The 12,858-nt window shown below is 40.1% G+C and overlaps 1 protein-coding gene across 5 annotated transcripts in view; it reads left to right on the forward strand.

The window, feature by feature from the left end:
* Window positions 1-12,858, forward strand: part of tpst1 (tyrosylprotein sulfotransferase 1) — an 85,124-nt gene that overhangs the window by 21,270 nt on the left and 50,996 nt on the right. The window contains exons 2-3 of one of the 5 annotated variants that reach the window (XM_044202522.1): window positions 1,248-1,394; window positions 2,333-2,563. The gene's annotated coding sequence lies outside the window, so the exon portion shown is untranslated. Of the gene's footprint in view, window positions 1-1,247; window positions 1,395-2,332; window positions 2,564-2,835; window positions 3,060-12,858 lie in introns of those variants that run through there. The other 4 variants (XM_044202525.1, XM_044202521.1, XM_044202526.1 and 1 more) reach the window with 4 other exon arrangements.

The following is a 12,858-nucleotide window of genomic DNA, read 5'->3' on the forward strand; positions in this document are numbered from 1 at the left end:
CAAAATGATCGAAGTGCTACTGTGACAGAAATAATTTGGAGGAAAACACTAAGTGCTTGTCATTTTTGGGGAGCACAAACAGTCTACATTAAATATGCTGAATTTCAAAGTTTATTTAAAAGTGTAAGTATCAGTATCAGCCTTCATATTATTCAAACCCTAATATTTGTTCTCAGTTTTCTGTGTCTGCTTATATCAGTTAACGTGCACTTTTGAACTCTGCTGGAGATGCTGAGTGCTGGTCTCTGCTGACCGTTCACTGTGACTGAAACCAGAGCGTCCACAATAATGGCATCATTGATCACTGGCCATCTTTTCTCTGTCGCTGCCTTCAAAGCTTCCACTTCCATGAGAAATATTTCTGAAGCAGAAAAGCAATCTTTATCTTGGTGAGAGGCTTGATCTGCCCTCCTTCGCCCTCTGAGGCCTGATGTGCTTTTAGTCCCGCTGCGTCAGTCTTTCTCTGACCTTCAGGCAAAGAGAATGTGTCTGCTTGCTGAGGGGCTTCTGTTTCCTCTATAGGACACAGCAGCTGCTACAACTACAAATATGAATTAAAAGACATCAACTACATGTAATGAATGGGCACAGTTCCACGAAGAGCTGTTTTAATCTGCTTCATTATAAGTATGAAGGACTTTTACTGTATACTTTTCAGTGTGGGTATTAATCCAGACAAATTCCAGAACACTATCAGGAGTCAAACACTCCTGATAGAGTTGACCTGCCTTTTATTTTATGATGTGTGATTATCTGTATTGGAAGTGGCAGAGCTATGCTGATGCAGTAGTTTAAAACAGGCTAAATGAATGGCTGCTGCTGGTCTGCTTTTTGTTGTGAGATAATATTAATTCTTAAGAGAGAGAAAGATGATGATCCCTGATGATGAAAAAACTTCCTCCACTGCTGGGGAGGAGACAGAAACACCACATGCCTAGCAGTTTAATTTGTTACCTGCTGCCACAAGGCAAGACACACACATAAAAAATAACCTATCAATCTTATTTCACCATTCATCTCCACTCAATCTCAATTTAAGTGTCTTTAATGACTTATAATATGTGTAATACATAAAATTAACAATCAGACGGGATGTACACCTTATGAATATGAGAAAAGATGATGGGTTACACAAGTTATATAATGAACTTTATTGTTCACTGTTAATAATTCTCTTATATAACCAGTTACAGTGTATTATAATCACCAGTGCTTTCTTTTTCTATATCCGCCATTTTCATTTATAGGCTTTCGCAACACAGATATGATTGGGACAAATGTGATATGACCGTAACACAGAGAGTTTGGAATCAAGGATTACCAGCTGGGCAACTGCCCCGGAGCCCCAAAACTCCAGGGGTCCTGAAGGCTCCAGGTTAACTGTATGTCAACTGGTTCGTACTAATTTAATGGAAAATTCATTTTGTAATATGCACCACTAGACCTCATATCAACTGACATGATAAGGGCTTCATCAGGGCCGGAGATGAGGCGGGCCGAATGAAGTCTGGTTACTGAACCACTCAAAGTGGCCATGTCTTTAATTATGCGTAACTTTAAGCATTAATATAATTTAAACGGGTGAACTGTAAAAAAAAAAAATCACAGTTGTCATGAAGGGGGAAATTAGCTATAGAGACCAAAACCGTTTTTTGTACCAGGCTGTAAACACGTTTATTTCTGCTGTGAAGTTGGGCCTTTTAACATGGGGCTCTGTGGGCTCGCTTTTGGAGCCAGCCTCAAGTGGCCATTCGAGGAACTGCAGTTTTTGGAACTTACCCGTTCGCTTCATTTTTCAGCCCCGGAGGTTGCCGTTTGCTTGTGACCTGCAATTCCAACTGTGGCCACTATGCAAAAATCGCCTTAATGCCTAGCGCTGGGGGCAGTGGGAGGAATTGGGGGGTTTAGGCCCCATAGCAGGTTAATATGGCCATGATTGGAACTGTTTTATTCATATATATAGTAGTGCAATAATTCCTAAAAACCTAACTAAAGCTTACATTTTTATATGGTCTATCATGTGCTACTGTCCATCTAAATACTTTACTGTCATTTTAAGGAAGATTTATTTTGAATGAATTAATCTTTTTTCTGCATAATCACACCAGTTTATAGCATTGACACATGCAGAGCTTCATTAAACTACTGAAGCTTATCCAGTTCACATGAGTTTTGTGGAGAATTGATTAATTAAGTTTAGTTGATTGCCTTCTTGCTGAACTTTAAATAATAGTCATTATGAATGTACTGTGCTTTTAAATCTACTGTAGGTCCGCCCTACACTGTATAGACCAATCAGTAGCTCTGACACACAACCCTCTCTGAATTATAGACTAATCCCAGCTCGTCTTTCAACACCGGTAGAGCAGTCCGGTTGGTATCACCTCCAGTCTACCAGCGCAACAAGCCTGTCCACCGTGCGACTGACACGGTCTATGTACACAGAAAATGCTCGGAAAGTGACTCCACAGGACGGTAGGACTGTCCGGACATCGGCACTGGATTCTGTAGAGCTTTTCTGATCAACAAACCCGAGTCTCCTGCGCCGTAACCGCAGCATTAGGTAGGTTTTTGGCGCTGTGGTGTTGTAATGTCCCTCTCCTCTCCTCTCCTCTCCTCTCCTCTCCTTCCCTTTAGCCCAGGAGCTGCGACAATTAAACGCACATTTTTGGCAGGGGGTTTGAATAACCGTAATACGTCGTTTTCTTAGCCTTAACATAGCTACTCTTCCTCTTCAATGCGGGTTACATAACTGCTAATGTTTGGCATGTTAGCTATAAAGACTGGAAAAATGACCCCGGCTGATATGATCACATAACGTTACAAATTAAGCCCACGTCAAATAAATACGTTTAGCCTGGGATGTAGCCCATGTTGACAGATAGCGCCGTTACTTGCCGCCCTCAGGGGAACGTCGCGCTGAACTGTATATCACATAGCCCATCTGCCTGGATTTTCGACAAACGTAGTTAGGTTACACACCTTGAAGATCACCGAAGACATTTTACGAATCTTAAGAGGCAACTCTTCCACTCGACATACGGCTGGGCCACCAGACAGTACGTTTTTCCATTCAATTCAACTTAAATCATGTCCTCGGTGCTATTCTTACTGCCCCTTTCTATCCAAAATAGACACTGCTGGGTGCTAGAAAGAGCACTTTGAACGAAATCTAAAGTTCAGATTTGATGTACATTTGTAGCCCTAGTGGTTTAGATACGTACGCCGAATTAACCAGACGACCACAACATTAACGGAACCTTACATTGACTTTGTATGAACTATGCTCCTTTGCTAATGAACGTGACATCATTTAATTGCAGTATTTTTAATAGAAATTGGTTTGAGGTTATGTATAACATTAATAGATAATGAGTGTGTTGGGGCTACATATGTAAGTGTTTTGGCCTGTGAGTGCAGCAAGGATAAACAAAAAAAGATCCTGCCTCAGTCATCACATTGGTCAATCTCATGCAAAGTAGCCTGCACCATAGATTAAGATGAGGATGTATTGGTGACATGTTATAGTTCCAAACATAGAAAAAACATTTAGTATTTATTTGTTATTTTCTTGGCTAACTCCTGTCAGGCGCTTAACAAATCTTGCACTTCATCCTGATGTGGACCAGAGAGATGCGGTCTAAATTAAGTGCAAAAACTGGCTATTCACATGTAACTTTTCCATCATTTTCAGACAGTAGTGTTGTTGTTTACCACTGCTATGTGAAATTATTATGACCATTGATGGCTTCATATGCTTACTGAAGATGTCAGACTGGCTGGAAAATATAGGCAATACTTGGCTCATGTCTCAGAGAAATTGTTCAGTAGATTTAAAAGCTAAAAGATACAATTGTAATTTGCGGGGTTACAATGATGAATGTTTATAAAAATACTTTCCAGCAGTCTTAGAAAGCTAAAGAAACAGTTTCCACTGGCCAGCAAGGGGCATAGACTACCAGTGTCTTGGTAGCCAGGAGCACATCTGCTGTGTGCAGGTGGGCTGGGGGGAAAAGACTCAAATCCAGTTGAATTCAGCATATTTCTCAGTGCTGGCTGCTTTCAGTGGGTCAGCTTCCACAGCTGCAGAGCTGGATCAGTTGGACTCCAGCTCACTTATACTCTCATTTCCTTGTCTGAAAAGAACACCCACTGCTGCATCACAATTATTACAGTCAGTCAAGCAGCTGTCTGACCACTCAGCCCAGCCAAGGTTTCAACTGCAGAGCAGGGCCCGTATTTATGAAGTTCCTCCAAAGAGTGCTTGTTGCTCAAGGACTTACTGACGTGGGGGCCCACATTCATCAAACCTCCCAGAATAGTAGTGCTGATGACTGGAGACTTCAGTAGATCTCCTGCACAGCTCGTTCTCACTGTGAAATACATGATTGGTGGATCACAGTTTGTTGAGTGAGGACAGAGCCATCAATTGTGCTTATGCAATTGTCTGTGGCTTCAAAGTTTACAGCTGACACATCAGGATTTTTTTGGGTTCTTTACTGCCTTTTATAGTGTTTGCCATTTTTGTGAGTTAAAGCTACACTCTGAAAGTAGCATTAAATCACATTGATGGGGAACAAGAAAACATGGCTGTTCATGAGAAGTGTCCAGGAACAGTTGAGCTCTGAGCCAACAAGTTTGATGACCACCCACACACTGTGGGTCCCACCCACACACTGTGGTAAGTCCCTGGTGACTTGCTAGATCTCAGGGGGAAATGAATAGACCTATTATTGTGTGTGTTATGCTGTAGATGTAGTTTAACAGCATGCAAGCAAAGTCCAAAGACTGGGATGCTTTAGATCCAAATTCCCAAATGCATACAATTGATAATGAACAGAAAAGCAACAAGCTGTCTGTGAGCCTGTAACTAGCCACTACTTTCCATTACTTTAAAAAGGACATGAGGTTAATAGATCAACTGTAGGCTTGGGTATCTGTTTTTTCATACGTTCATACCTTCCTGACATTTCACCGGGTATACAGTATATGCCGATATTTGTGTCAAAAAACAAAAACAAAAAGCTGGGCTGCTGGTGATAGAAGTCATTGTTGCATGTATGCTATGACATTGTCTAGCCTACAATGCTGTGTCTAATATGCAGTTAGCCCTCTTAGTGCTGTACCGAATGTCTTTTTTTTTTCTTTTCTACATTTGAATCTTCTATTGAGATTTTTGAATGAAGCTTTGAATGTCTATCGCCGTATTTTACATCATCACCATAAAAAATTTCAAAATACTCCCAACAAAACTCTATTCAAGTAGTGAGTATTTGAATAAAGTGATTCATCGGATTAAGTTCTTTTTTTAATTAATCAAAGTTTTATTTTGTTTCTGTCGAGTTTGAATGATGTGTGTTTTTAATATGAGTTAACAAGGCAATTAAACTAGCCTTAGTTCGATGAAAGAGAGAAACTTGAGTTCAGAAGGTTGTAATGCTAAAGGATCATACCGCTGTATGCTAAATTTTACAAATCAAGCTGCTCACTACTTTCCAAATCATGCCATAGCCTTATATATTTTATATATTATTTTTTTCCTGACTACATTACTATGCAACGATAACCTCTGATGATGTTCACTGTGATGGATTACCTATCTCAAGCAAGTTTCATGTCCCAGAAAGTTGATCGTCATAGCAAAACACAACTCAATATGATTTAAAAAAATAATCAGCATTGAAGTATGTAGGATTTGCTGTAAATACTGTTGACTAAAAACATGCAAACCAGTAGTATGATCCTGGAAGAATCTGAATAAAAATAGTCTCCAGAGCAACACTCCTACACTGACAGCCCTGATAGCCCAGATTGTGTCGCACTGCCTTACAAATTGTAGTTGACTAAAGGCCGAATGAATGATGATAGAGGTAGCTGGATGGTTGCAGCGTCCCATAGTGGGTACTACAGTATATTGTGTCCTTAAGTGATCCCACTCATTATTATAGAATCTTTGGCAAAGACAGTTCTTGTTTGGACTTGAGGCAGGTTTATGGACCCACAAATAATTAGGAGATGCTGATGCTGTGCTAATGATGTTACTGTGACTTTAGACTCTTGCTGGCAGATTAAAATGCCTGGTTAATATGATTAATGTTATGATTATCAGTACCACATTGTTTATACTCTGCAATCTTAGCTGCTAATTGCAAATGCTAGCTGCATTATCCAGTATGGTTTCAGTCGTAGTCATCTGGACACTGTTTTCAGAATCAAGACGTTTTGGCTCCCATCCGGAAGTCATTCTCAATTGTGAAAATGGTCTGAGAACTCAGAAATTTAAGCTACTCTGTGTTACTTAAGCCCTGCCCTCAGGGAGGAGTCTTCCTGAGTAACTCAGGAATTTAAGCTACTCTGTGTTACTTAAGCCCTTAAGACTCCTCAGGAAGACAGAAACAGTGTCATCTTTACATAGTTTGTTATCCAGAGAGCACTGACAAGTAAAATTTTACTCTGCTCAGAATGTATATTGAATACAATTTAAAAAAAATGAATAAAAATAAAAAATAAATAAATAAAAAAAATTAAGGGATAAGTATCAAGATTGTTTGTTTGTTTATGTTAAAAAAATTGCTATCTGCTGATATATTGTTATCAGATTTTTAAAACTCCCAAATATCAATATCAGTATCGGCCTCAAAAATGAAGTCGGTTGGTCAGGCTATACCCTCACGAAGTTAGATCAACCAGTCAGCTTGTGTGATGTGCACTGCCCCACAATGCAGAGAGCAGCATAGATTTAAAGTCCCACCCCAATTTGTGCTAGATTCTGTTTTTTTATTAATATATTTTTGTATAGAGAGTGACATTTTATTCAAGCTCAAACATGATATTGTGATATTCTGTTCATATTTGAAAGGCAGGGACACACATTGAGCCGATGATGAATACGATTTGGGTTAAACGATTGACGGGACCAAGATGGACCTGGTCTGTTCCAGTCTGGGTCAGTTGGTGTTAAGATAAAATCATATAGTGTGTGATATGTAAAGATTCTAATCTCAAGTCTTCAGATCTAGTCGCTGCCGGTCATTCTCATAAAGATTTTTTTATACATGTTTGATATTTGCTACTGACATCCGTGGCCGATGATGTCACTTGTTTGTCACACGAGAGAGACATAAATAAACAGCTTTACCTCAAGTTAGCTTCATTTTCTAAAGTTCACTCTCCTCCAGTTCCCTCTGTAGGCCCTACAGACCTACACACCTCTCCATCCAGGATCTCACCAGACTATTTTGTTCCCCCTCCTTTTTTGGCCTTTTCAGCACAAATGTCACTGCATATAAACAGTGCAAGCTGCTGGTTGCCGTCCATGTTTGTTTTAGTACAAGAACATATGAAAGTTTGTGTTCTTGCAGGATTTGCGGGGTCGTCTACTGATAGAACTCCAGTGGTTACTGACCAGTGGTTCAGTGTGTTGTCTAATGTATTTACTCACTTATAATGTTTATGTTCCTTCCTGAAGTTGGTGGAAACAGTCTTTATGTGTGGTTTGTCCAGTAGGTTTCAGCTAGTCTTCAGGTTTGTTCCAAGCTGAAGTTAAGTGGGTATCGAGTACTACTAACAAAATGTGGCAAAGTAATGGCTACATTTATAAAGCGCTTTTATCCAAAGCGCTTTACAAGGTTTTTGCTGCTCATTCACGCACACACTCACACACCGATGGCAGCAAGCTACCACGCAGCGTGCTGGCCAACCATCGGGAGCAATCGGTGTCTTGCAGGAGGATGTGGGGATCGAACCACCAACTAAGGATGCCGTTGTCCATCGACCACTGAGCCCTTTGCCATCGTAACATTGTGCCCCTTAAGTTGAGTGACTTGTTATTTTAACAGTAGTTACATTAAAATGTCATTTGTTTCTATGTTCTTCATCTGGTACATTTTTAAAAGTTTGTGTGGCGTTTGAAAGCCTTATGTCAGCAGCCTGTTTCTGCTGCTCCCCTGAGACAGTCGCTCATGAGCTAGTTGTGCATTATCCCCCTGGTACAACTGAGAGGCTGTTGTCAGAGGCATGACTTGAAACTATGCAGCTAAAAGTTGAAAGGTCAGCATTTGCGGAAACCAAGCTCAGGAACCCACTGCTGTTCCTTCCTTTTCAAATGGATCTCAACTGTGATATCACATTAGTTAGTATAAGTCATGTTCAGCCACATACGTGAGCAAAGATGAAGATTTATCATATTCTGAGTTTTTATTTGGATCATTTGCAGCCTGCTGTATAATAAGGGGTCACCTTGTCAGATGTCAGAGCAGGGCAGTTTGTTTAATGTCCTTTATGGTTCTGAACAAGGTAATCTAATGCTGTTAGTCAACCATTGAGTCTTTATCGCTTCCTCATCCTTTGCTTGTGATTTCATGGGTGTGTTTCATGGGTGTGTGCGTGGAAAAAGGGACACAGGCATAATACACAGTCAAAACACCTCATTAATTTGGTTCAATCATTTAGGCTGACTGTGAATTTAATACTACTCAAATAAGACAAATATTTTTCCGGTGCTACAGGCCCAGTGATTAAACAAACATTAATGGAGATGAATCTTGGCACGGGGCTGGGTTTTTCCTGTATGAAGAAATGTCAGTTTGTCTCAGCTTTAATTGCACACCATCAATTCTGAACACGCAGACTGGGTCCCTGCAGGTCATAAACAGTGTGACAGGTGCATAAGCAAATAAAATCCCCCGGGAACCCAAGATTGACTCAAGGTTTGTACAAATAATGGGGGAGGACAAGGACTGTGTTTGCCCTCATCCCTAGTTTAGTTGCTCTGTAATCCCTGCAGATAATGCCTGGATGCAGAGGAACAGTAGCCATGTATTAAGAAGCAGAAAGTCACACCACTGGATTAGTTTGCACATGCTGCATCATGATTTTACTCCAACTGGAATGAGTCTCTCTTGCCTGGAGAGAGACATCTCTTCTCTCTGTCATACAATCTAGCTGGAGGTTGATTGGGTTTGTTCATAGCATGTGATTTATGACAGAGCCTGAGGGACAGAGGTTGTGGACAGGGTAATGGCCACAGTCCTGCTGATTGATCCTCCAGGAATGTGCCAGATCACAGATCTGATTGAACTTAATAAAGCGTGGATCATTTGTCTGTAAGAGGATGACACTTGGAGACCAGGGCTGCACAAGCATGGTCACTGTGATGACTTCTGTTTCTCTGTAACATTGCAATTTAGGTTCTTCTTCTTCTTCCAAATTATATTCCAATTTAGGTCATGGATACATACATGATATATGTTCCTTTCATTCTCATGCATTCAGTTTTGAACTAGGACAACTACACTGAAACTCCCTGAAACCTCAGTGTCAGTCCTTTTCCAGGTGAAGGTGTGGCCACTCTGTAAACAAGGACACTGTGTCAGTGATGCAAAGCGCCAGAAACCAGGTCCATCCAGTATTATCTGTTATCATGCGGAGCTGCAGCAGCAGTTTCAGACCAATCTGCGCCACCTTTAGGCAAGGAAAGGAACAGCATCAGCAGGTGCAGATCAAAAGTTTGATACTACCTTGGGAAGCTGCTCTTACCTGATAAACATCAGACTGTGAGTTTGTGAGTGAGTTACAAGCTACTATGAGGTGCTTTGCATAAAACGAGTCTGCAGGAAGAGTGATCGCTGGCTGATGTATACAACTGATGTACTGAGTTGTTTTTGTAAAAATCTCCTACCACTGACATGGAAGCCTAGCTTGAAACAATGATTTACAGTCCTGTTCTGAACAGAAACTGAATTGTAAATGTTGCAATTTGCTGGCAGATGCGTACTAAGCTAAAACCAGTAAAAATTGGAGAACTGCAACAATTACTTGATTAATCGATAAGTGGCTCGTTAGAAGGGACATTTTTCAAACAACATTTGTTGTTTCCAGCTTGTAAAATGTGAGGACTTGCTGCTTTACATATCAGATTCTAGTTAATTGATTATATTTGGGTTTTGAACTGTTGGTTAGACAAAACATCAGTTGTAAGACATCACTGTGGACTTTTACGGTTTTTTTTCACAACTATCCAACGTTTTATAGATGTAATGATTAATCGATAAAACATAACAAGCCCTATAACATTGCTTATAATGTAAATGACTACACTAGAAGATATAATCTGGAACATTTATCACAGCTGTCATGTCCACCAGCCTTGTCTTAGATAAAAACACACCATGCTTCTGCAAAAAGCTGCTGACAGGGAAAAATATCATCTTTAAAAAAGGCTCATGTCTTTCCACAACTTCAATTAATTTACATTATATCATTGCAAAAGTGATTTATTTATCAATTTTACTTCCTTTCATCCTGCCTTCTTTCCTGACACACCAAGATCAGCAATGCAGTAGACCAGCCTACACAGTGTGTGTACAGAAGTTTGTGGATAGCTCTGAAATGAAAGAACATTTATTTTAATGATTTTTTTTAAATTTAGCGTTTAGACAAATGAAGTGCCAGCTTATCAGTCACTTTTGGCTGGTTTCTGCTGCCAACATACAAGCAGCTCTACTGTCCTGCTGCTGCCAGGATGGCTGGCATCATGCATCATCAAATAGAGGGAAATGGAAATGAATTCATTGTGTGCTGCAGATGGTGGTGTTTGGTCATATTGCTTGTTTTGAATATTGGAGGACTGTTAAAGAGTAACTAAACCCCCAAACCACTTTTTCAGATGAAAACCAATGTATATGGGTATTTAGTAGTGTTGTTGATGGATTCAGTTCCAAATCTTGACATTTTAGTGCGATGTATTTGAATTTTACATATTGTATTATAAATATGCATAGCGGCCGCCCTCTACTGGTTGAAACCCGGCTATTGCAATTGCATTTTGCTAATGGCTGATCATACGCTGCGTAGCCACGAGACCACGCCTCCTACAGTCGTTGCTCCCTCACTCCTCTGTTGTTTTTTAAATATACTGGGAGGAATTTGAGGGTGAAGTTACCCTTTTGATGAGAGCTTTCCATATGCACATTGGACACTCAGTGAAATAAGATGCAGTTTACCGTCAAATTAAATGATTGTTTTTTGCAGAGAATTGGTATTGGAACGCTTGTGCTAAACTGAATTATAACTGAAGCCACTAGTTGACTAATTGATTGGTCGATCGGCAGAAAAATTATCTTTTGTTAATCTGTTAATTGTTTTAGCCATTTTTCAAAATATTGAAAACATGTCTTTCTCTGGATGCAGCTTCTCCAGTGTGAGGATTTGCTCCTTTTCTCAGTTTTATATCATTGTGAACTGAAATCTTGGGAAATCTCGGTTTTGGACTGTTGGTCAGATTTGAAATATCACCTTGGAATCAAGGAAATTTACATTTTTACGACATTAAACTAAATGAATGCTCAATAAATTGAAAAAATAGTGGGCAGATTAATCGATTATCACAATAATCATTAATTGCAGCCATAATGTAGAATTTGGTTATATCTATACTGACGTCATGGTTTCAACGGGCCTCCATTAAAGAAAAAAGTTCTAAATATAGTGAGACAAGTTATTTCAATGAGCGTGATTATGTTGTATAATGTGAGGGTGGAAGTGGGGAGCCCTGGCTCGGCACCCTGGCTCGGCACCCTGGCTCGGCACCCTGGCTCGGCACCCTGGCTCAGCCACCTACATTTAGTTCATTTTGAATCTATTGAGTCCCCTAAAAGAGGTGACAGAGGCAACAAACAGACTCTGTTCAGCTCCTGACAGTGTTTGACGGATTGTTCGCACCAGCTGATTTTCCCCTGCCTATGCCAGAGATCATTCAGCCACTAATCTTTGGAACATTTAGTCGAAGAAACCTTTTAACCTGGCATTCATATCAAGCAGTTCATTTCAGAGCAGAAATGACTGAGAAGTGAGAGGAAACTTTGAAGAATTCTGGTTTCCTGCTGTTATTTTCTTTTCCTTATCAGTATCACAGACCTCTCTCACCAAGACTTCATGAAGTGCAGAGCTGCCCTCATTATTAAGTGTTGATGTGGTTTGGTTTCACCGTTGCTCCATGGAGAGCGGCCTCAGCCTCCACTGCTTCCCCTAACAGATCAATTGGAAAAATATCCTGCGAGGAGGATACGATATCACTAACAGGAGAAAAGAGCCTCAATTAATTTAACACAAACACATTTCAGCCCTGGTGGAAGGTGTAACACGACACTGCTCTGAATCTCAACTGCAGTTTATCAGCCAGGCATTCACAGGCACGGTTCATTTCAAGGCCTTCAATCTTTAGGTTCTTTTCCATTTTTTTCCTTCTTGGATTTTGACAGGTATATAAATAATGTTATGCAAAATTATTTAAGACAAAATACACACAATAACCCTGATAAAACAGCCTCTTGCAATGTCCTATACATCTCCGGACCCAATCTATTGTTTGGTCGTCCACCTCACCTACTGAAAATGGATGCTTTTTAAAAATGATCTCGTATCCAGAACTGTAATGTACCCTAAAGTTTGAATTTGTTCCCTGATCAGATTTGTAGTCTTCTTCCTTTCCATATTCTTTGATCACATAGTTCCTGATTTAAATCAGAATTTTGCAATTTTAGTCTTTTATTCACGCTGCTTGTGTTTTGACAACTGAGATCACAAGTAGTCAAAAATAATGTCAACGTGTTTTTTAAATTGTATTGTTAATAGTGTTTATCAAATAAAGGGAAATATCAGTAATGCTCCTTTTCATTAGTTTGGAGGGTCGTGTTGGTGTCTGTGTTTGATTGACAGCAGATGGCAGGCTGCCAGAGTGCCGGTGTTACACCGTAGAGAACGAGAGACAAAGTAAACAAACATGGTAAACTACATTTCATGGGCAGACAGCGTGTTGTTAGTGGCATTGAAGAGTAAGGACCACCCCAGTATCTAACT

Source organism: Siniperca chuatsi, linkage group LG7 (assembly GCF_020085105.1).
Source record: "Siniperca chuatsi isolate FFG_IHB_CAS linkage group LG7, ASM2008510v1, whole genome shotgun sequence".
In the NCBI taxonomy this organism is placed as follows: domain Eukaryota; kingdom Metazoa; phylum Chordata; class Actinopteri; order Centrarchiformes; family Sinipercidae; genus Siniperca; species Siniperca chuatsi.